This window comes from Rhincodon typus, chromosome 30 (assembly GCF_021869965.1).
Source record: "Rhincodon typus isolate 14 chromosome 30, sRhiTyp1.1, whole genome shotgun sequence".
NCBI classification, from domain to species: domain Eukaryota; kingdom Metazoa; phylum Chordata; class Chondrichthyes; order Orectolobiformes; family Rhincodontidae; genus Rhincodon; species Rhincodon typus.
Window position 1 is genome coordinate 18,239,507 of NC_063361.1, and position 24,607 is coordinate 18,264,113.

The window sequence follows — 24,607 nt, forward strand, 5'->3', positions numbered from 1 at the left end:
ATTGAAATTACCCACACAGTTTCTGGCCAGTTCATCTGGTTAGCCAATTTCTCAAAGGAAATGAGAAAGTCTTCTACAATGTTTTCATTAAATTTCGGCAATGTTTTGACATATTTGTATATTACCCTATCAGGTCTTTGACTACGATGGGACTGCCCATCATCATTCTCCTCCTCACTAAGCCTATCTTCTATCTTCATTTCCATCGTTTTAAGTCAGCTATCCTGTTTAAGTTGCAACTTCCAAATTGCAAGCTCTCTCACTTTTTCTTTTTGTCTGCTTGTAACCATAATTCAAACTGTTTCAATTCCCTTTCATTCTCTAACTCCAGTTGTCTTATTTGCAATTTAGTTTTTACTAACTCGACTGCACTTGATGGTTTCTCTGGGATATCTAAATGTTTGTCTAACTCCTTTATACTTTCAGCTGTCCTCTTATCCCTAGTTAAACCCAATTCTACCCTGTTTGCTAAGTCTAAAAGTATAACTTTCCTCTGTCTTTCTGAACTTTCTTGAAAAATTTGGGAAGGATCCTTAAACCCCAGAATCTCTTTAGCAATGTTTAGAGCCATTTCTCCCACTTTTGAGTTAACCAACCACAAGTAACCAAAATTAAACAGATTTTCCACTTCTCACCTAAATTTTATTTTAAGATCTAGGACACTGATCCCCAAGTGTGTTTAAATCTGTTGGGGCCTTTCATACCCCAAATCTGTTCAAATCTATCCAAATCCATTCAGATCCATTCAGTTCTCATATATGAACCAGCTAGATCCCCCTGACTCGAGCCCCCAATCTGTTATGCAGCAGAGGTCAAAACCCCTCTGAATAACTAAAACCAAAACACCTAGAAAATCTCACCTCACCTTATAATCTGTTAAAGGAAGTGTGAAAACTGGTATAAACTGCCTGTCAACCCCTACGCTGTTATAAAGGGGAGGTTAAATGAAATGAACTCCTGACAGTCACTCTATAATCAACAAGTAACTATTTATCTAACTTCAAAAGTGAACAAATTAACAGAACTACTAACAAACTGAACAATTCTCCCCCTAATTATTAGCTAGTCCCAAATAAAACAAAATTCTGATGGTATGTTGTTCCAATAGATAAAAGACCTGCTTATATAAACATGAACCAGCTAATTCCCAACTCGAGCCTTCAATCTGTTATGAAGCAGAGGCTGAAACCTTTCTGAATAACTAAAACCGAAACACCTAGTTAATAAAAGTTAATAAAAAAACTTAAAACTTAGTCTTTCAAACTTACAGCCAGGACATATCTTCCGGAATGTTCGGTGCCTTCTCCTCTGTTCTTCAGTCAGGAACACCTTTCTCCATCAATTTTTTTTTATCAGGAATATTAACTAAAAGTGCTGCTGTACATTTAGTCAGATGATTGTTTTCTGAGAGCTTAGAGAATTCTCTGAGAGACAGTGATTTTCTTTTTAGGGCTGCTGGTTGTTAACTCTAACAGATGGCAGTTTCTCTCATATCAATTTTCAAATACCCTTTTCTTCACACCCTTGATGACCTATCAATTTCTTACTATAGGATTGGCCCTAGGTTGTCAAAACCATCAAATTTAAATTTAATTGATTTTTATTCTCTAGGTGCTGTTTAAATTAATTGGCTGATTTTCAAATTGGTTGCCTTAATAACAAAACAGACTACTGCCTGGGTTGCTAACTATACAGCCTTTGATGCAAATGGTTTAATTTCAGGAACTCTCTGTGCCTGCTGCTCACAGACATTTTTTTAATCTCCAAGCCTAGTAAAAACGCATCTTCTTTTAAAGGGACCACAGACTCTTCCCTGCTATCATTTTACAAACAAATTCTAACATCCTGCCTTCCAATCCACAAGAACGCTATCCAACTTTGCAACATAATTCCAAATTAGTTAATGAAAACTGTGAAAGACATACTGTCTCACAGCCTCAGTACAGAGAGCCAAAGTGTAAAACACTGTGACAATTTCCCAAAAATGACCTGTGCTACATATCAGAACACACCTTTGCTGTATCAATTTAGCATTTCCACTTTATATGCCAAACTTCAGTACAGTCTCTGTCACATGGGTTCTGATTCTAACTCTCTTCCACTTCCCCGACTCCCCAATGCCCTCCAGCCTAGTAAAAAACATGCCAGCAACCTTTGAATACTACTATCTAATTAGGTACGAATATGGTCAGGTAGCTGCAAGGCTCTGATGAATGATTTCGGTAGTAAATCCTGGCCACGAAAATTGGTTGAGCCTCCATGTCCCCAGACTCTAGTACTCAACAAAATGTTTGGGCTTATCATATCGCCTCCTCATTCAAATCAAAGTCAGAGGCATAGTTGTTTTTTTCCACATTTTCCACTGATCCAGATTCTGAATATTCTACAGTGGATTGCAAATTATTCCATGATTTCAGGTGTTAGTGCTACTCCAAGTTAAACTGGCAGAGGGTGCACTTGTTAAGCAAGTGACAATTCAAATTGGTAATTTATATGCAGGTGAGCTTCTTGCATCTCGTTACTTCATCAAAATGTTGCAAGTCTACTGGGAGTTTTGGTGATGTTTGAATTATTTTAAATTGGTGTTAGATAACATATGGTTTTCTTGTTGATTCAAAGAGGTAATGGGAAAAATGGGAGCTTTTTTTCCCCAGAGATAAACATTGAGATACTTTTGGACTTAGGAGAATTATTATAACCCTTTTAGCAAACTGATCCATTCCTATAATAGACAGAAACGTAAACATCTGAATTTCTTTGCATACATAGTTCAATAGAAAAATTATATTCTTTAATCACAAAACAATCATGTTTCCTCATTCAGCTGAACAGGCAAATGACCGGGAAGACACATTGCAATTTTGTTGCCATCAATAAATATGTTTCATCTACAGATCCCTTCATTTTGACGCTGGGCTTCACAATTTACTAAAACTCCAGCAGCCTGGTGAAAATGGTTTAATAACAAGTTGCTCATTAGAGATTCATGAAATCCATCAATTATCTTCTTTGAAGTAGTTAAATGCTGGATTTTTCAATGGCCAAACTGTTATTATTCCAGCATCGATTGGAGAAGCACTCAGGAACCCTGCAGAATCCATATCATAGCAAAATCTATATCATAGTAGATTCCAAGAAGAAATTAAAGATTCCAGGAAATTGAAGATTCTGCAAGGCAATTCCCCTACACCTGGAAAAGTTAGATTATTAATTACATAGTTACGGGATACAGTCAGTCCTGAATTCCATCTAATAAAAGTCAAGGGAAGGGCTATCAGAACCACTGCAGGAAGGCTGGGAACTCAATACTAGGGGCTAAAGACAGAAATCAGAAGAATTGCAAAACTGAAGGGGGAGAGCATTCAATATATTAAGAGGAAAGAGTGTAGAGCATGGGGGGGAAATGGGTAATTGATTGTAAGACACATACTACTTCCTTGGGTTGGGAGAACAGTGCACTATCAGACCTGGCATATTTACTTGATATACCTGGCAGGGGAGGGAGAGGCATCGAGATGATGGGTTAAATGAGCAGATTAAGATTTAGATAGACAGGTTGAGTTGGGACTTGGGGAAGTGCAAAGGCTAAGGGGTTGAGGGGAATGGGACCAGGAAAAGGATGTCAGAAGGATGTTGCCTTCCATCATTCTGTAAAAAATAAGTGAACAGTGCAGATGAAAATGGCAGTAAACACAATGAGTGGGTCAGATAAGCACCTCATTCTGGGAGGGGCTTAGATTTTGAGCTAAGCAAGGCCTTACATAAACATCCACACACTGTAGCTGAAACATACCAGTAACTCATATGGCTCAGCTGTTAGTGAGTGAGTGAGGGAGTGAGTGCGTGTGTATGTGTGTATATGTTTGTGTGTGTTTCTGTGTGTGTGTGTGTTTCTGTGTATGTGTGTGTGTGTACATGTGTACACGTGTACGTGTATGTACATGTACATGTGAGAAGATTTTGCATGCAATAGTGAACGGTAGAGCTTGAGCTCTGGTGGGAGGTGGGTGCAGTAACAGAAATAAAGTGAATGTTAGGTCACAGAAGATGATGGCACACACTCTGGTAGGGTGGGGAAGGTCATTGACGTTCCTCAGGCATTGTTGGGCATTTCACTGGACAATGGACACTGCACTGACCCACGCAGTGACCTTGGCCCGGCCTAACTAGGTCTGGTGTTGTGGCCTCCTCTGACAGTCATGAGGGAAGAGATCAACTCTCTTCTGCATCACCTCATCCAACAGAACTTCCAGGCCCCTGACCACAGGAATAGGGGCAGTTACAACTGGAAAAAGAGAGAAAGGAGCGTTAGTCATACAGGCTGCCATACGCAAATGTTTGTGGGAGGAAGGCTTCCCCAAAGGCAAGGACAGTCTACTGCAAATGGGATGGATCTTGTTAACAGCTTTGCATTCTACATGTAGGGAATTGAAAGAGTGCCAGGCCAAAAACAGGCAGATTGAGGCCACATTCATGGCGGTAGAACAGTGTAATGTTATCCTAACAGAAGCAGTTAAGACAGTTCAGGAAAGAGATAAGGCGGAGGAGAAACAGAACCAGATAGCATACCATCTGGTGATGGTACAATAGAAAAAGAGAGCAAAAACAATGCAATTGAAAAGCTGACCCAGTCAAAGTGCACGTGTTATTAATCTCACAATGACACCCCAACCATTGGGATGGAGATATTTGGTATTCATCTGATTCAAAGTCTGAATGGACAGCCGGGGAAGGGGATGGTCCACCTCCAGAGCCATCGTCAGAGAAGAGACTAATAGCACGATCCCTAATAAAAAATAAGGCAAAACAGGTAGGAGACAGATCCCAAAAAATTTGCGAATAGTAAGACATTACTCTATGCCTGAACTGCAGGATTTGGGGTCACACTTTAAGAAGAAGTCAAGCAACCCCTTGGCGTCTAGGCTGACGCAGTCATGGAACCAGGATGCCGCCCATATTATGCTGAGTGCTGCAGAGCGAGGGAATCTGGGAGCATTAAGCATTGATCCACATGTGAATAGTGTCTTTAGTAATGCAGGGCAAACTGGACCATTGTGGAATGCACTGACATTAGCAGCAGGAAACAAGTACACTTGCCCAATGGATTGGGAAGGGGAAGTTGAAAAATGGGAGAGCATATCAGAAGGTATAAAATGTTTGAGGGATTTGGCTATGCACGCGGATATGTCCTCTCCACAGTTTCAGGGTCCAGACCAGGAAGCTTTCATAGCCGGAATGAGGATCCAGCTAATGAGAAGTGATCTGGGCTGGATGAGAGGTCCCCTGTTAACCCTATTAGGACCTGCCCAGGGACAGGCAGTTGGACAGGCACATTTGCTATTAGGACAGTTCGAGGATTTGGAGGCTGCTAAGCGAAGAGTGAGGCCCACCCGAGCATGTGACAAACAGGGACAACAAGTTGGAGATGAGGCGAGTTTGAAGGTGAAACAAAAGATAACCAGAAGGGAAATGCTCGCAGCATCACTGAAAGCAGGAATAGAGAGGAGTAAGATAAACAGCATATTTACAGGTGCTGTGTACAATATGTGGAGAATGCACTGCTCTCCGAAGCGTAAGGAAGTAAGAGAGATCAAATCAGATATGAAGGGAGGAAAGGAAAACCAACAGAAGACAGGGTTTGCACTCTACTCCAACACAGAAAATGTTGCAAACACGATAATACATAAGGAAGCTAAAACTGTTTCAAATCAGAATTCATTCATTAAAGATGTCTATGCCTTCCCTCATGACAAGCAATGTACCACTGCAAATAGGCAGATTCCACAAAGTAAAATGCATTCTCCTTTTATGAAAGATGTCATGATTTCCAGTGGTCCATGTGATCAGTCAGTTAAAGCATCTGTGACTTTCGCATTCAATCCAATTTCACCTTTATTTTCAGATTCTGTTAGAAGTCATGTTACTGCTATGAAACAAGGAGATTGCATCTCACATAATTTATGTGCCTCAATATCTACTGTATCCTCTCCAGTTACTAAAACAGTATTTGTGATGCAGTCAGAACCTTCACCTTCCTTTCACACAGATTGCTTTAGTATCAAACTCAATACCAACATGTTTGGACATGTCAAGAAATTCAAGCCCATCGTTCAGAAGCCTGTACAGAAAGATGAGAGCTTACTTAGTTCTATGATGAAAGCTTTCCAATCAGGGCAAAACAACAAACAACAGTGATAAATGGTAACCTTAAAAAAAGATTCATTTATTGCACCAGAGAATGAACCTGCACCTTTGGCATCAATTGGAGCACACAGTGGAATTACAAAACTGAAAAAGACAACTTCTACACTATCAAAGGAGCTACAGGATATAAGGGAATATTCTCTCACAGGACAAGTAGCCCCTGCATCTTGTGCTCCTCCTCCTCCTATTCCTCCTCTAGATTTTCCAAAACCTGAGAAGTTCACTATCAAACTTGTTGCGCATGTAGAAGAGGCACGATCTGCACTATTAGATGTGACTTAATCTGGCACTGACGCAGCTCACTTAAGAAAGGTCTCCAATCCGAGAAACACAATACAAGTCAATAGAAGGCCATGTTCTGTACAAAAATCAAGCTGCTCAAGCCCATATATTTCTTAATGGGCAATTTTGGAAATAATCGTATAATGATCTTAAAATGTCATGCAGAATACTTCCAAGAATAAAGAAGAAGTGTTAACCTTTTATGATCTGGTTTGAATGCACCTTTGTTTGTTGGTTGCTAAATGTCATCTTGTACAATTTGTGACTTTTTATTCCCTGGAGCTCGAGATCTGGGGCTACTGTGAAACTTTGGTTTGCATTTCGGGAATGTCGGGTGATTTGACCTCATTCCGGCTGTGTGCCTGCATCTGTGTGGAGCATGTATGGTTAACGTAATGACCTTTTAAGAAACCATCAGTGGTTATGTAAAGCAAAAATCTGTGAAATGTTGATTCAAAAATTTGATTTGTAAAGCTTGGTAATAAATGACCTTTTGGAATTGGCTCCGTGATGTGTTTGGACTTGGGTAAATTTTAATCCTAGAAATTACCATGTTTGGAATTTCATTTTCTGGCCAGAGTGAACTTCCAAATATTGTTTTAACACATGAGTGAATCTTTAATTCTGGATGATGAGATTGATTCATTGTTAATATCCAAGTGAAAGGGACATTGGAATGTTGAAAACGTAATTTCATGTGTGCAAGTTTAGGAAAGGAAAATTTAACGAAAGGGTGGGCTTTTCCATCCTTCAAGGAAGAAGAGAGACAGATGATGTAATGACATGCAGGTGTTTATATCCCACCCCCTTTTTGAATCCGTCGTACATTAATACTAAGTAACCAATTCTGCTTGATATGAAATGGATGGAGCTTGTTTCTTTTTTTCAGAAATTGGAAACAATGAAGGCTGAACCCATTTGCAGAATTTCAACATTGCAACACAGTGATGGATGAGGTACCCTCAACCCATCAAGAAATTCATCAGTAACACATTTCAGTGTTGGGGAAGCACTGCTGAAATATTAATTGTAGTGAATGTCAGGAATCTCAGATCATTGAGCCTGGGTATACTTAAGCTCATCATGACAAAAACTATATTAAGACACACATGCCCTGGTATTCTAAAACATTTAAGTGGAATAGTTATCTGAAAATTTAAAGGGGTTCTGGGAAATGATAAAGTGCATGCACACAGTCTGAATGGTCCAATACATAAAAATGGTTAGTGACTTTAAGGGAGTAAACACAATATTGAATGTGGACAAATATCAAATATCTAGAATAAGCCATCAACTAACTTTTAAAAAAGTGGATCATCTTAGAATAACAACAAACAATGTATGTTGTTCCTGAATCAAACAGAAATGTTTCATCTCTGTTTTAAAATATTATAAGATTATGTTCCATGGACTACAAATGTCTATAGATCTCTGGAATTAGACATGGTGGTAATAGTTAAGTTGCAAAATTTGAGAAGATGAAGTAACTAAGGATGGAGACTGGTGGCAGAAGACAAATAAACAATTGTAATAATGGGTTGAAGCGGCAATTCAGGTTAAAATGTTTTGGTAGTATAAAGGGGGTTTAGATGAGAGCACAAAACTGATAGCTTTCTCTTGGTGATGTTTGTCTCTTTGTCTTTCCTTTTAAGAGAACTTAATACAATAGTCATGGAAAAGGATAGGTTCATACAGCAGGGTAAGGTTTATAATTGGGGGAAGGGTAATTATAATTCTGTTAGGCAAGAACTGGATAACATAAAATGGGAACAGATGATGTCAGGGAAGAGCACTATAGAAATGTGGAGATCATTTAAGGAATGCATACTGCGTGTGATTGATATGTTTGTCCCTAGCAGGCAGGGAAGATACGGTCGAGTGAGGGAGCCTTGGTTCTCGAGAGAGGTCGAACAACTAGTTAAGAGGAAGAAAGGTGCTTATATAAGGTTTAGGAAACAAGGACTGGAAAAGGCTCCAATGGGATACAAGTTCAATAGGAAGGAGCTGAAGAAAGGGCTTAGGAGAGCTATAAGGGGGCATGAGAAAACCTTGGCAGATAGGATCAAGGAAAACTCCAAGCCTTTTTACACTTCATGAGGAATAAGAGAATGATCAGAGAAAGGGTAGGGCCGATCAAGGATTGTAAAGGGAATTTGTGCACAGAGCCTAAAGAGATAGGAGAGGTCCTTAATGAATACTTTTATTCGGTATTCACAACTGAGAGAGACCTAGTTGTAGGGGAGGACAGTTTGAAACAGGCTGGTAGGCTAGAGGAGGTCGATGTTAGTAAAGAAGATGTACTAGGAACTTTCGCGAACTTGAAGATAGATAAGTCCCCCGGGCCTGACGGGATTTATCCAAGGATTCTATGGGAAGTGAGGGAAGAGATCGCAGGACCTTTGGCGATGATCTTTTTGTCCTCACTGTCCACGGGTCTAGTGTCGGAAGATTGGAGAGTGGCAAACGTCATTCCCTTGTTCAACAAAGGGAATAGAGATAACCCCGGAAATTACAGGCCAGTTAGTCTTACTTCAGTGTTGGGCAAATTATTGGAAAGGGCTCTGAGAGGTAGGATTTATGATCACTTGGATAGGCACAGTTTAATTCGTGATAGTCAGCATGGATTTTTGAGGGGTAGATCATGCCTCACAAATCTTACTGAATTCTTTGAAGAGGTGACCAAAGACGTGGATGAAGGTAGAGCAGTGGATGTGGTATATATGGACTTAAGTAAGGCATTTGATAAGGTTCCCCATGGTAGGCTCATGCAGAAAGTAAGGAGGCATGGGATAGGGGGAAATGTGGCAGATTGGATTCAGAATTAGCTGACACTTAGGAGACAAAGGGTGGTAGTGGACAGAAAATATTCAACATGGTGCTCAGTTACAAATGGTGTACCACAAGGATCTGTTATGGGTCCTCTTCTATTTGTGATGTTTGTAAATGATTTGGATGTAGGAGTGGAAGGGTGGATTAGTAAGTTTGCAGACAATACGAAGGTGGGTCGAGTTGTGGATAGTGCGGAGGGCTGTTCTAGGTTACAAAAGGACATTGATAGGATGCAGAGCTGGGCTGAGAAGTGGCAGATGGAGTTTAACCCTGAAAAGTATGAGGTGATTCATTTTGGAAGGACAAACTTGAAAGCAGAATACACAGTTAACGGAAAGATTCTTGGCAGTGTGGAGGAGCAGAGGGATCTTGGGGTTCATGTCCACAGTTCCCTGAAAGCTGACACCCAGGTGGATAGAGTTGTTAAGAAGGTGTATGATGTGTTAACTTTCATTAATAGAGGGATTGAGTTCAAGAGCCATAAAGTTATGCTCCAGCCAAACAAAAGCCTGGTTCGGCCACATCTGGAGTATTGTGTCCAGTTCTGGTCACCTCATTACAGGAAAGATGTGGAAGCGTTGGAAAAGGTGCAGAGGACATTTACTAGGATGTTGCCTGGAGTGGAGGGAAGGTCTTACGAGGAAAGGTTGAGAGAGCTAGGGCTTTTCTCTTTAGAACGACGAAAGATGAGAGGTGACTTGACAGAGGTTTACAAAATGATCAGAGGTATAGATGGAGTGGATAGCCAGATACAAAGCAAAATCAGATTCTAAATTTGTTTTTCTCCTGAGCCCCTTGCTGATGGTTCCACAGATGGGCTGATGAGGACCAGGTTGGGGGGGAGGGCACAGGCATGTGATAGTGGATGTTACACCAATAGTTCCATCTAATGAGCTATTATTCACTTGGATTTGAAGCAATGAAATATTGTAGCAGACAGTGCACTACAACCAAACAAACTTTTAAGGAAGATATTTGGCTGACATTCTTTGTGGCAAGATCAATTAACTCAACACAGAAAGGAAATTGAGCCTTTGTCCCAACTTGCATGTCTCAGAGACAAAAAAGTTTACGTCGTAACCATCAAATGGCATTATTAACAGTTTTATGACAATAATCAAGATGCAGTGGGAGGACCTTCATTATTAGTTGTATGTTTTCAAAGAAAAATGTTGGACAATTCACTGTCTATGCAATTGATCAAAGCCAAATTTTTAAATTCCTTCATGCAATATGAGTGCCACAAGCAAGGCCAGTACTTGTTGCCCATCCCTAACTTCCCTCGAGGTGATGATAAGCTGTTGCTGCACATTCCTTTTTGACTTTTCTGTGGCAGTTTTGAACAAGAGAGAGGCTTGTTAGTCCGTCTCAGAGGATAGCCAATGTATCTGGAATCACATGCTGGCAAGATCATGTACAGAGAGAGTTAATCAATAGTTTCACCATGACAGAGACTAACTTTCCATTTCAGATTAATTAATAAATTGAGTTTAAATTCCACAAAATGTAATGGTTGCGATAAAAATAATCTGGATCATTAGTCCCGGGCATTGCCACTACCTACTCTTTCTTCTTAATAATTCAAATCTGGTACAAAAATTAATTTCATTACTGAAGAAGTGGGTTGTGGATTAACAATTTCTGCTGTTCTAAAAGTCATGCAGCTCTCCTCTCTCCCACACACCTGCAGCCTCAGGGAAAGGATTTCCACACCACATACCATTGTCAGACAAGAATGTGCCGAAACATGCAAATATTCTGTCAGTAACAAGGCTCGGTCATGACCTGTGTGTTCTTAGCGTTCCCAGTAAGCATGCAGGGAGTACTAGCATTCTATTAAATAAATTATGCTTGTGAGTAATTTTCAATCTAGTGCTGCAAATATCTCCTGGTTAACCTCAAAATGTCAAAGGTGTGCAAGCCATAAATAAAACTGCTGTTATGTTTGCAGGCTCTGTAGTTTTCAATTAGCTAAGAGATAAAAATTCAAAAGAGGGAGGTCTCATAACTGTAAGATTTGTACTTACATGCCCAAACAAGCTTGAGACAGAGCTTGTTGAGTTCCCGTAAAGGTCTTTTTAAAATCATTCTGGGATCCTATCTCAATCCAATCATAATTTTATAAAACAGGAGATAAACTGGCTATCTTTTGAGAAAGAAGTTATTTTGTGCATTACTTTTAACAAATTGATGAACATGTTTTGATTAAAAACCTAATTTGAAAAATATGACATTCATATAGAACTTTTTTGTGCAAATAATTTTCCAAAGGATTTCTCTGACATTTGGCCAAACTTAGCTGCTCAGGTAAAGTCATTATTTTAAATGGAAGAATTCACTAGTTAAAAGAATGCATAGAAGAACTTCACTTCTTTCACATCTGAGTTACAGGTTCCATGGGTTCAAATCCCACTGACAGTTGCCAAACGTATTATGTTCAGGTGAGGAGGGCTCCCTCTTTCCCTTTCATCATTTGACTGCAGTAGTATTTTTTGTTTTGGATTGGGATGCCTTGCCAATTTCAAGTTCTTAAATTAATTAATGGGATGTGGGCATTGCTGGCTAGGACACCATTTATTGCCCAAGCTAATTAAACACAGAAACACAGAAAATCGGAGAAAGAATAGGCCATAGGCCCATTCCACCATTCATCATGATCATGGCTGATCCTCTCCCTCAATACCATGCTCCTGCTCTCTCCCCATATCCTTTGACATCTTTAGCCTGGAGAAATCAGCCTATTACTTTCTTAAATCTCTTCAATGGTTTGGCTTCCATAGCCACCTGTGGTAGAAAATTCCACAAGTTCACCACCATCCAAATGAAGAAATTTTTCTTTATCTCAGTCCAAAATGGTGTATTCCGGATCCTGAGACTGTGATGCCTTGTTCTGGAAGCCCTAGCAGAGGAAGCATCATCCCTGCATCCAGGCTGTGCATCCACTTCAGAATGAGATTCCCACTAATTTCTCTAAACTCCAGGTCCAGACAATATGATCTCTACTCATATGACTAAACTTATCCCAAAAGGCTTTGCTGCGCTCCCTGTATGGCAAGTATATCTTTTCTTAGATAAGGAGACCTAAGTCAAATTCATGTCCCTCATTGTGCGTGTGTAGTGAGACAATTGAGAATTGGTGGTGTCTCTTGGTGGCTAGTTGGTGTTCATGTCTCCACCCAATAATGGAGCTGCATCAGGACATTATTAAAATGAGTCACAACACATTGCAGCAACACAGAACTACGCAAAACAGATCAGGAACACTTAAGAACATAAGAACTAGGAGCAGGAGTAGGCCATCTGGCCCCTCGAGCCTGCCCCTCCATTTAATAAGATCATGGCTGATCTTTTTGAGACTCAGCTCCACTTACCCGTCCACCCACCATAAGCCTTAATTCCTTTACTGTTCAAAAATTTATCTAGCCTTGCCTTAAAAACATGCAGCGAGGTAGCTTCAACTGCTTCACTGGGCAGGGAATTCCATAGATTCACAACCCTTTGGGTGACTTATATGGAGTCTTCAAAAGAAATGGACACCTGAAAAGCACAATCTGCCGTTACCTCCAAGACAGACCACAACAGGAAGACACAACATGACCAGACACACCAGTCACCCTACCGTACATCGAGGACATATCAGAGATGATCTCAAGACCACTCAGACCCCTAGGTATCAGTGTAGCCCACAAATCCCAAACCACCCTATGACAGCTACTGACAAATGTAAAGGATCCAATACCCAAAATCAGCAAAATTGGGGTAATATACAAAATACCATGCAAGATCTGTGAGAAACACTACATAGGCCAAACTGGAAGAAAAATGACTATACGGATACATGAACACCAACTAGCCACCAAGAGACAAGACCAATTCTCACTTGTCTCACTACGCACGGACAACAAGGGACACGAATTTGACTGGGACAACACATCAATATTCGCACAAACCAAACAGAGACACGCAGGGAATTCCTGGAGGTCTGGTATTCCAATCGGAACTCCATCAACAAACACATTGAATTAGACCCTGAGTACAGACCACTGAGAAACAAAACCGGAAATAATACTAACCACCCTGGCAAACTGAGGCATATAAATAACAAGGGGGACAGAACACCAACGCCTCACCAGAGGCGCACTGACGATGTTACCTAGCAGGGTGACAAAACGTCTGCAATCAAACACACTGGCTCAGCGAGTGCTTTTATTGTCTGTTTTTCCAGCTTGGTTTTAACATTGTAGGCTGTATATAATGATTTTATGACAAACCAGGACCCCAACAAACAGTCAGAGATTATCCATGTTTCTGTGGTTTAGCAGACACCCTCGTCCGCTGTTTATTTATGGGAACAAGGGGACTTAAGTTCAATTCCTGCACAGGGGTTAACACTGAGTTCATTCAAATGGAATGGACCTCATAAATAAATGAAAAAATGAAAATGATAACAACCCAGCAACACCCATATTATCTAGAATGGCAAACAGTTCTAATGTGGTTAAATATTGCCACCCAGAGCAACAAATTACTTCAGCTATTTACTAAACTGGTTCACCGACAAGCAAAGTTCTCAATGAAATATGTGAACAAATTATTTCTCTAGTATGTACTAGATATGTGATCCATTAAGTTTGATAAGTGTGGTATTTCAAGCTTTCACAGCTTGAGCAAACTGAGAAGAAGAGTCTAGATAAGTCATTTGAGCCATTGCCAGGCACATTTCAGCAAATAGTTTGAAGCCTGCAAAGAAGTCAATCTTGGATTGGGAAAAAAGCATGGGTGTGAGGTTGGGGTGTACAGATGACGTGTTGGATGGCATGAAAGCAAAATAAAAATATTAAAAATAAGTTAAATGTTAATTAACCCTCCATACTTTAAAATTTAAAGCAGTGATCCTAGTTTTGGAATGAGTTGTTAAATTTGGAAGTAAAAATTATGTGTGAGAGATTATGACAAATATTACCTGACTGATTCAATTGACTCATTGCCCCCGCCTTTCACATCATAAATATGGTATTTATGAAGGAATTCATGCCTCTGTGTCAGTGGACTGTTTGACTGAGATCATCATTTTGGCTTCATCTGGAAGACACTTGCACATCCGGATTTTAAGACCAATAAACCATTCCTATGTTTCTGACTGAAACAAATCACTAATTAACTAATTTGGCAAACTGCTATTGCCTTACGCAGAATGCTTTGAACAATAAATTGTTACTGCAATTTGCAAATATCAGCTCCAAAAATCTCCCATCCTTTGGCAGTTTTCATTGCCTGATGTCAATAACACTGAACTGAATTCAATTGATTATACCAAGCAAGCGGTGAGAGAATACACTAAGCAGGAATTATGCTGGGATTTCAAGTAGAGTGACTTTTGAACAGAGAATACAGCTTCATGTTACATGTGGTCTTTGTTTAATTTAAAACTCTAATGATGCTTACTTTAAAGTCTAAGTCTGACATGTTGAATGGTAAAGAAGGGAAGATAAATGATTTAATTCAATTAACAAGTTCAATTTAGCTATAATAAATAAGATAGACTAATGGCTTGGCTTTCAATGCCTTTCATAACCTCAGGATAGCCCAAAGTACTTGACAGCCACTGAAGGACCTTAAATGTAGCCATTGTTGGATGTCGAATCTATGGCAGACAGTGTTGACAGTGCTATTTCTAAGCCATGGCCAATTCTTGGTGTAGACAAACAAGTGCCTATTGTAAATATAAAAATATCCTAGACTGCAGCATGTAAGTTGACCTTTAAAGCTTCAAAACATTTGTCCAGAAGCACAAGCCAATTATGTGTACGGGGTATAAAATGTAGACTACAAGTTTCATCGTGGGCCTGAGGGCCTGTTCCTGTACTGCACACAAGTGTTGGTGTAGGAGGGCCCATTTCTGTTCAATGATTATCATGCATAGTCTAATGCATGTGGACATGTCTTAAACTCTTCTTGGTGACATGACCTCTTGTCATTGTGCTAGTAGCCATGTGCTGAATTATGAGGTGAGTTTTACTGTAGACATGCAGCACTGAACTGAAAACTCCTAATGCAACTGTCACCTCAGAGATACATTTATTCAGCAAAAAAATGCATGTCTGGCTTCTAAATATTTTCTAATTAACCTGTTCAGAGATGTTATTACACACCTCTGGAGCAGGTGGGACTTGAACCTGGAAATCCTGGCTCAGAGATAGATACTACCGCAGTACAAGTGTCTAAGGTTTTGACTTATCTGCTGAGTATAAGCCTTGACATACAATTTGCAAGTGGAAAATGGGATTTTATATACCACGTCAATTTATTTACCATGATCTATTGTTATATGTTTCCAGGTCCTATAACTCCATTTGTATTTACTAGTTCAGTGACTATTACATTTCTATTTGTATCCATTTAACAATGAGATCAGAATTTTTGTATTTTTAATGAAGTACGTATTATGCTTCTCGTGATGTCGTTATTTCTTGGCCCTTATAGTGCTGAATGGTCTTCCATTGTACTTAAAGAAGACGGAAATTTCTTTTTCTGCTTTTTTAAAAAAAATCCTTCAATTGTTTTGTACACTTTACCCTCCATCACTTATTAAAAGCCCCGACTCCTGTGAGCATTCAGCTGAAGGTAGTTCTCACATCTTTTATCCCAATAATAATTTTTAGCTGTAAGCTGAGAAACTGAGCTACATAGTATCAGGATTTTTAAGCATTACGTGGACACTTGAGACCCTAAAATTGCAAGCAGGAGGCAAAAGCACATATGTGGCATTATCGGCCATGTAAAGGCTCATGAGATATCATTTATTCATCACTGAAATCAGTGTTATGTTCTTTGAATATGCGTCCCCACTCCATGATTCACTCTGTGACAGTCATTCCAGGGAAATCAGTCCAAAATTGCAACATAAAGATACTTATTGAATTTTGAGTACGCAATAATAGACAATAATTCCTGATTGTCATATTTCCAGGTTCTGAGATTTCAAGTTTTCTAACACCACCCCCAACCACCATACCCCCTCCCCCCCATCTCAATTAATCACAGATGGTAATGACATGCTGAGGTGCAGGCCTGAGCCAACATGAAACTAATAGAGTAACCTAACACTGTTTGACGGACACTGAAGTGAAGGTGGTCCTTCTGGAGATTAAGTCAGAATCTAGACTGGAATCTTATTGAGCATCATTTAGTTAAAGGCTCCATTTCATTCCCTAATATGTTACAGTTCAGTGGAGTTTCTCTGATTTGTTAAGGTAGATCTAATTATTTCCAAGGTAATAATTTGTCTAAATCTTTTGTGCTCCTATACGAAAGAGTCTTTTCAAGTGTGTAATGGCATAGCTGTTTTGAGAATCACTTCTAGGTAAGAGATAAGAATGAGTGAACAGATATACACCTGTGTCCAAGGAGCAGTGGGGACATTCAGATATTTGTATAGTTGGAGTAAAGCCATGGTAAGGTTTGAAGTTAATGCCACAGACCCTAAAACCGGTTCTGTGGCTCAGTAAGAACATAGAACATAGAACAGTACAGCACAGTACAGGCCCTTCGGCCCACAATGTCGTGCCGAACTTTTACCCAAATCCTAAGGTCTATCTAACCTCCACCCCTACCTTATACTATCATCCATATGCCTATCTAATAGCCGCTTAAATGCCCCTAATGAGGCCGACTCCACCACCCTCTCCGGCAATGCATTCCACGCCCTACACCACTCTCTGAGTAAAGAACCTACCTCTGACGTCTCCCCTATATCTACCTCCACTCACTTTTAAACTATGCCCCCTCGTAATAGCTACCTCCACCCTAGGAAAAAGTCTCTGGCTGTCTCCTCTATCTATACCTCTGTTCATTTTGTACACCTTTATCAAGTCACCTCTCATCCGTCGTTGTTCTAAAGAGAAAAGCCCTAGCTCTCTCAACCTTCCCTCCATTCCAGGCAACAACCTGGTAAATCTGTTCTGCACCTTTTCCAACGCTTCCACATCTTTCCCGTAATGAGGCGACCAGAACTGGACACAATACTCCAGGTGTGGCCGAGCCAGGCTTTTGTATAGCTGGAGCATAACTTCACGGCTCTTGAACTCAATCCCTCTGTTAATGAAAGCTAACACACCATACGCCTTCTTAACAACTCTATCTACCTGGGTGGCAGCTTTCAGGGAACTGTGGACATGAACCCCAAGATCCCTCTGCTCCTCCTCACTGCCAAAAAGCAATGGGACTTGGAAAGGATGAGAGTGAGGGCCCTGCAAAATGACATATCCTGCACTGCAGATTAGCATGATTACCTGAAACAACGGATGCTATCAGTGCAGGTTGTCACAAGGAAAAGTGTACATTTGGTCACAACTAAATAAGCATCACATTAGTCAAATTCTTTAATCCTAAGGAACAGAATTAAAATCTCACAATTATAATGATATATAAAGGTACAAGCTAAGGTATTAGAACAAAATAGAAAACTGTGAGATTATACCTCCTAGAACTGGTTGAACTGGCAGGGGGTCCTTCCACAAGAAAAATAAAGATTGATAGCTCATTTAGAGATTACTTAAAGAGTTCATAGGCTTGATATTTTCATGTACAAGTGAAACCAGAATTGACTTATAAATATAAGATAGCCATTAATAAACTTATTCGGAAATTCAGGAAAACCTCCTTCACTTGGTCAGCGAAGGTGGAACTTGCTATCACAGGAGTAGTTGAAGCAAATAACATACTCAATTCAGGAGAAAATGGAAAAACTGGAGGCAGAAAAGAATAGAAAGATACGTAAATCAGGTTAGATAAAGTAGTATAGGAAGGACTCATTTGGAGCATATACAATGACTTGGAATTGTTGGACTGAATGGCCTATTTCTGTGCTGTGTTGTCCTTTGTGTGAAAGTTGAGGTCAACTTACAGACTTCCATCAATACATGCGTTAATTCTAACCATGGGGCATTTTGAAGCCATATACAATTGTTTATATATTCATTTAATTTTCTTAAATGTTTCCATAATTTACATCTTGCACAATTACAGAACATTTTGCTGGCTCACCAAAAAGTAGCCAAAGCAGTCAAAACACTGCAGAGATTAGCAACTTGCTGATTATAATAGTACCTATGATTAATGGTTCAAAATTAGCAAAACTTTGTTTTTATTTGACAGTACCTAATGGCTTTAAACACTTCAGCACTAACAAGTAAATGGCAATAATTACTTACTTTCATTTAACTCTGTTGGCGTCCCATAAAGTGGTGATTTTAATGTTTGGCTGGCGTAAAATATCAGCAGCTTATGCCATTAATGCAAGTGATGGTGATTTATATTCTCAGCATGCTTTTAAAATTCCCAGAACAGCTGTTTGATGTATTTTAATATTGCTAAATTCTAAGGATCACACATTGGCTTTTCATTAGTTGCAAGGTTGCTTTCAAATAAATCATGTTCCAATGCAAATTTGTGAATTATTTCAGGCATTAATGCCAATTAACAATGGGACTGGCTGAGGTCATTGCCTTGTTTATTACTTTATAAATTACAAGAATTATACAAACACAAAGCTACCAGCAACATATAAATTCTACATTCTTTACAACACTAACACAAAAGTTAATATGATATAATTCACACAAATACAGTTCCTATCATCTCTGAGCTCTTTTAAATGTACTAGTTAAAATATTTGCATTGCATTTCTTTTGAGTTTGTTTGTCACAGCTGTCATATCCAACAAATATAGAGTTAGAGAAGGAGTGATAAAAGTTTTGAGCCTCAAAGAGAACAGAAGGGAAATTAGGAGACATTCTCACCAGAAGGGTGAAAGTTAGCACTGTGTAAATCAGAGATGCCTGTTTGAAATTTGGGATTTAACACACAATTTTTGGGCCAAGTGCTGATAATCATGATTTGAATGTGCCAGCATGTTCAAAAACTAACAACAATTGTAGCTTTCAAGTGCTGATTGAATGCAATTTTCTGGGCAATGTATTTGTACCCTGCACTCCTCCAGTTCCACTGAATATGTGGAGTGCAATGGAACATAGAAGCCCCTTAGATCCACATTCTCTGATATAGTAGAGGCAGAGGGTTTGCAAGTTTGAAGAGAGGCCACAGTGACCGCCAAAGCATTGCATGCCAGGCGAGAATGCCTAGGAGGTCAGAATCAGGACTCCTGGCCCAGATCATGGCTCCAGTCCACAAGTAATTGAATGACCTGACGTGAATGGTCAAGATAAGAATCCACCTCACAAACATATTTCTTAATAATTGCATTACCAGCAGCATCACAACTTCCACACACTTCATTCATTGTATGCTGAGATGCATGAATACTACATGATTGCAACCTGAAAAAGCATTACATATGTCAGGCATATATCACAACTCTTCAACCAACTGGAGTATCATGAGATTGAAAGTACATAAGCACACACCAATATTCATTCACGATCACCATTCTTCATCCTCCAGGAGTAATTAGCAAACAACAGACAGCGGCAGCACCTGTCTAAGAGAAACACTTCTTCATGACCCTAAGTAAGGAGACATTGCTAACAGCCATAATTAGGAGAGGAGTGGGAGAAGTCATGGTCCGACGCACAGCAACAGGCATCTCACTTAGAGGTATGTGGCCACAGTTTCCTTACAGATTCACAACAATTGCCAATCTTAACTTTCCAAAACCAAAGCTCAAAGAGTCTCTTTCTGCACATCCTTTTATAATGGCAACTTGCTCCAGACCATGACCTTCCTGTACCTACCCTTACAGGCTGTCAGGAGCATAGTGCATCCCATTCACATAGGACAGGTTCAGAAGAGAAATAGTTTCTTTTCCCTGAGAAGAAGAGATAGGAAATAGTAGAAGGGCTGTGGTTGCTGGTCTCTTATGTTTGCTGGATAGTGTAGTTTTTTTTAATAGAATCTCTACAGTGTGGACACAGGTCCTTTGGCCCAACAAGTTCACGCTGACCATCCCACCCAGACCCATCTCCCTATAACCCACCTAATCTGAACACAATGGGCAATTTAAGCATAGCCAATCCACCTAGCCTGCTGTAGGAGCAAACCCACACAGACACTGGGAGAATGTGAAAACTCCACACAGACAGTTGCCCAAAGGTGGAATCGAACCCAGGTTCCTGGCGCTGTGAGGCAGCAGTGCTGGCCACTGAGCCACGATGCTGCATCTGGATACCTTCTCAAACAAATACTTCAGGGTACCTCCACACAGGACAAGATATCAAAATCTCTGCCTGCAGACCCCAATGGTTTGCTCAATGAAACTGATGATCGAGTGACATTCATTGTCTAAGAGGTTAATTGATGTCTTAGGGCTTTTATTTTGCCAAGTTCAACAGACGTCCACTGAGCTAATAGATTTGTGATTCTTAGAGTTCAGCCAAGGATTTATAGGGGAAACTGTACTGGCATAAACAAATTGCCAGACATCTGGGGCACTACCATTATGAATGCTTGGCTGACCTCCAAGATGATTAAATGGATTAGCTTGTTAAGGATCTATTTGGACTAGTCAATTTACTGATATTGAAATGGCGTTGTCTCATTGACACTTCCATAAAATTATAGGGGTAACAGATTTTTCAAAGCAGGCTTAGATTTATTTTAGTATTTCAATACTTGCTATTGTTATTTTATGACTCACTAGTTCTGTTATACTGTGCATGGTGAGGATGGCCATAGAACGAGCATGAAGAGTGGGTTGAAGGTAATAGTCTGTGACGTGAAGGGGGCAGTGGAGGCCAGAGGGATAAACACTTTTAATAAAACTAAATTGGATGAAGTCCTAAAAGGGACCCCAAGCAATTTACAGATGACAAAATGCTCCCTGTCTTTTGGTAATACCTGTCAGCTGACCAATAGCACAGAGTAGCACAAAACCCATTGTATTTTTAGTCATAGTCACGGAAACGTTTTACATACTTACCAAGAGAAATTCAGGAATAATCTTGATAAATATACGTGTATTCCTAACAGTGCCCCAGGAAGTCTGGAACATATGTCAAAAACACTCTTCAAACGTGATATAGTTGGTTGGCCTTAGTCAGCAAGTGAAGAATAAAAGGCGAGCATGATTATCAGCAGTACTCAAAATCCTCAGAAACAACATGGTTATTTTTGTTCGGCTGGTTTCTGTTAGGTGTTATCATTAAGTGAAGCATTAATCGCCAAAATGGTGGCCAGATCCTTTAAAAACTAGCAGGCAACATCATTGTCTGCCTCTTACAAGTCACCAAAGCAATCTTTTCTAGGACACATTTCAGCTTCTTTACCAAGATGGTGTCTTCTAAACAAAGGCTAAACGTTGCTTCAGCTTAAGACCCCATTTCAGCCACGTCTCTCCCATTTTAACACCTAAATCATTCAGCATAATCCACCTCCTTAGAGTGTGCGCAGAAATGTAGTGGCAATGTCCCAAACTCTAGGCCTGAAGGACTGAGTTCAAGTATGACCCAGAGGTATGTCATAACATGTCTGATTAGATTGATTGGAAAATCAAGGAGTAAGAGACAAGAAAAGATAAAATCAGTGAGTTGGTGAGCTGACAGATTCAAACCTGTATTCCAAGGAGTCCAAGTTGCTGTGGCGACACAAAATTCTGTAAACATGTTCATAGATCATAGAATCCCTACAGTCTGGAAACAGGCCCTTCAGTCCAACATGTCCATACTGATACACAGAGCATCCCACCCAGACCCATCCCCCCAGTCTATACATCCCTAAACACTACAGGCAATTTAACACAGCCAGTCCACCTAGCTGGCACATCTTTGGATTGTGGGAGGAAACTGGAGCACCTGGAGGAAACCCATGCAGACATAGGGAGAATGTGCAAACACCACACAGACAGTTGCCTAAGGGTGAGGATTGAACCCAGGTCCCTGGTACTGTGAGGCAGCAGTGCTAACCACTGTGCCACCCATGTAGTAGAGTTGGTTGAGAATCCAATTTTACATCCAACTAATGGGTTAGCATGGATCTCTTCAGCTCTCACTGTATGCCCTTGGTGTATGCTACAATAATTTACAGGTTGATATTCAACCAGTTTGGCTCTATTAATAATACACCTTTCTGTGTAAGTGCACTGTAATGATTCACTGTTTGCATGTAAGCTTCAAACAAGATAAAAGGCCTCAAAATTGCAGGAAAGTGACAAGATGAATGTTAACCTACAGTAATGTTACAATTACTAAATCACAGTTTCGAAACATTTTAGTGCTGAAAAGCCGCAAATCATTTTTCTTAGAGACTGTTAGTCATTTTCTAAAATTGCAATCTCTAGGACCCTCTGAAAATATCAACACAAGCTTTGGGATCTCCTGTTCTTTAATACAATAGGCAGGCAACAACGTCTGACATTAAGAGATGTATATGGATCTTTTGGTACCAGGTGAACTGAGGGGTGAACTGAGACTGCGTATAAACAGCTGTGAACATATATTGGAGTGAAAGTAAGGTAAGAATGAATGTTTTGCTGCATGGAATTTATTTTAGATTTAATACACTGGAAGCACTTAGGTATAGGTTACATCTGGTCAAAAGCTTTATGTACATCTATACATTGACTAGAATAAATCTTCAAGAACATGCAGCATGTTTTATAAAAGATGAATGTCTGAATTTACTAATTAATTCAGATAGGTTGCAATCATGTTATGACAGTAAATTATAGGCAATACCTCATAAATAAATAAATTATGTTAAATAGGCTTATTGTTAAGTACACATTTTTCTCGAAGCTTAAATCCTTCTCCATTCACATTAGTCTGATCTGTGAGGAGTAATAATAAGTATTTTATTGTCTTACTAGATTCACTTCTGGTTCATATACTTAATATTATTCATGAAAGTGATATTTTAGTGGACCACTGGCTCTGGATTTCTGTGGGTGTTGTCCAGTAAGGCCACTGTAACATTGGATAAATCTCAAAAGAATAGACGCAGTCCTTTTTTTTTCAGATACCACTCTCTGCTTCTGCATCTCTAGAGCAGTAAGGGGAAAAAAGTGATGCTTTATAAGATTTTCTTTTAATTTTACTTTTCAGTCAGACTATGCCAGTCAATATTTTACATCTCTGAGAAAGTGGATGGGAAGGATTGCAGCAAGCATCCTTTCCAATGGGCAGTCTTCCTGCCATTTTCTTTATTGTCATTCATGGGCTATGGGTGTCATTGGCTAGGCCAACATTTATTGACCATCCCTAAATGCCTTGAACATTTGGTGATGTTAAACCGCTGTCAAACTTAGGGTATAGGTACACCCGTTGTGCTGTTAGAAAAAGTATTCGGGTATTTTGAACCAGCGATATTGAAGGGACATCAATATTGTTTCAACTCAGGAAGCTGGAGTTTGGTGGGGAGTTGCAGATGGTGATGCTCCAATGCTTCTGCTCCTCTTGTCCTACTGGATGGGAGAGGTCACAGGATTGTTAACTGTAGTGGGAATTGAATAATGTTTTATAAAAAAGTGGTTCCAGCAAGAGTAAGCTAGCACTGAAACACACATTTTAACAGGCATTAACCTTAAATTCCCTAAGCATTGACAATACCAGAAATGACCAGAGAGGAATCTAGAACACCCTAACACTATATTAGCCTTGAGAGCAAAATAGACAGCATGAAAAGATTCCTGTGGACACGAAAAGAGAAAGACTTTGGATTAAAGAATAATGTTTATTTTACAAGAATTAAACATAAACAATGTACATATACGTTATTACAGGGTATAAAGGGTGATGCTTTTCTCTCTGTATCAGATGGACATAGGGAAGAGATATGTTGCCTGAAAGGAGTACTCAACGTTTAACCCAGGTATTCTTGCTTTGTGTGACAGACAGAAGTCAGGAAACCAGCTCAGAATTTAATTAAACAAACCCTTCTTTATTTTACCTCTTTAAGTGCCAATACTCAATACAATACCTGTGTCCAGTTCTGGTCACCCTGTTATAGGAAGGATATTATTAAGCTAGAGAGGGTTCAGAAGAGATGTTGCCCAGTATGGAATGTTTGAGTTATAAAGAAAGATTGGATAGGCTGGGACTTTTTTCACTGGAGGTTGAGAGGTGATCTTATAGAGGTTTACAAAATTATATGGGGTATACACAGGGTTAATGGAAGGTGTCTTTTCCCTAGGATGGGGAATTTCAAAACCATTTTTTAAGAGATAGTAGGAACTGCAGATGCTGGACAATCTGAGATAACAAGGTATAGAGCTGGATGAACACAGCAGGCCAAGCAGCATCAGAGGAGCAGGAAAGCTGACGTTTCGGGCCTAGACACTTCT